This window comes from Alligator sinensis, unplaced genomic scaffold (genome assembly GCF_000455745.1).
Source record: "Alligator sinensis unplaced genomic scaffold, ASM45574v1 scaffold995_1, whole genome shotgun sequence".
In the NCBI taxonomy this organism is placed as follows: Eukaryota; Metazoa; Chordata; order Crocodylia; family Alligatoridae; genus Alligator; species Alligator sinensis.
Genome location: NW_005842960.1, coordinates 412233 through 413801, shown reverse-complemented (window position 1 = coordinate 413801; position 1569 = coordinate 412233). Strand labels below are relative to the sequence as shown.

Genomic DNA, 1569 nt, shown 5'->3' with positions numbered 1-1569 from the left:
GGAAAGAGGGAGGGGGAGAAGGAGGGGGAAAGACAGCTCTGATATTGACATCTGTAGCTGACTAGTGACAATGACCTGTCCCTGAGGTCCCTTCCAATCCCAGTGCTCTGGAGGAGGGATAGAGAAACAGCAAAAAAGGCTGTATTTGTGAACGGAGTCTGTCATTTTGTAGCTGTGTCTGTCTCAGCAGGAGCAGCAGAGACTGAAAGCACTGCAGCATCAGTCCATAAGCTTGCAGCTTGATAGAGCCTTGCTACCAAGTTGTAGCCATTTGCCAACCCTTTCCTATTTCTTTACCCTTGCCTACCCTTCCCCATATATCCTATTTTTTATTATTATATTTTTCCCCCACAAACAAAAAGAAAGCAGTGCTTTGCTTAGAAAGCACTCAATGCACATACATTTAATATCACACACACACTTCTTTCCAGCACATGCAATATGAAGCATGCTGGAAAGGCAGGTGCCAGGTCTTCTGGCTGGGGAGGGAGAAGGGTAAGAGGGAGAGCTGCAAGTTCCTTCCCCCTGCCCACCCTAACTTAGATGCAGCCTTTTCCCTAGCACTAGTAGGCATGAGGCTTCTTCTGGTGCTAGTGGCAGCAAGGAGGTGGAACCAGTGCCTGCATCTGCACCCTCTCCAATAACATCAGGCATAATAATAACCCCCAGCCCCGAGCCATAATAATAGCCCCCACCACCGCCAGCATGACAAGCAGCACACCAGCATGTCATTGACAGTCTCCTCCACCCCAATTTCAGTCCCCAGCCTGCCCCTTCCAGTGCCAGAGGAGGAGCTGAATCTGGAAGCAGGGAACCTGAGCACCCTAGCAAAAGAAACTCTGGGGGCCAAGGAGGAATCTGAGTTTGTGCTCCACACCCCTCAAAGTTCCCCTAAAGCCAGGTCTCCTTCTCGGGAAGGCACTTCTTGGGAGGTTGAGGTTGTAGAGGCAAGTAGCTCAGCTGAGTCCGCTCCTTCTGTTGTCATGCCTCTGCCTGCTGAGGACAAAGTTCCCCTAAAGCCAGGTCTCCTTCTCGGGAAGGCACTTCTTGGGAGGTTGAGGTTGTAGAGGCAAGTAGCTCAGCTGAGTCCGCTCCTTCTGTTGTCATGCCTCTGCCTGCTGAGGAGGATCAGGCAGGATCCACACCTGCACCCCAGAAGCGAGGGGGTAGTGTGGTGTGGGATCATTTTGAGGTGGGAGATGATCCCAAGTATGCTATCTGCCTGCACTGCCGATGTAAGACCAGCCAGGGCAAGGAGGAGAAATACTACAGCACCACAGGGATGCTGATGCATCTCTGCAGGCACCACCCCCTAGCCCTTGCTCCTCCTCAGCCTGACACCGGTAGGAGCGTGCCCAAAAAGAAGTCCCCCTCTCACTCCAAAGCCCGCATCTCCCTGAAGCAGAGGCTGGCCACTCTGGAACAGTGGGGCACAGGCAGATAAAAAGGGGGGTGCATTGCAAATGTGAGCGAGATCACCTAGAGCATCAGGGAGATGCTTGCTCTGGATGGCCAGCCCTTCTCCCTAATTGAGTGGCCAGGGTTCAGGTGGCTCATGGTACTCATTGG

General features: G+C 52.8%; 1 protein-coding gene across 1 annotated transcript in view; it reads right to left on the bottom strand.

Annotated features, from left to right (window-relative positions):
• LOC102382026 (macrophage mannose receptor 1-like) overlaps positions 1–1569 on the bottom strand; it is a 63735-nt gene that overhangs the window by 40644 nt on the left and 21522 nt on the right. The window lies entirely within an intron of this gene.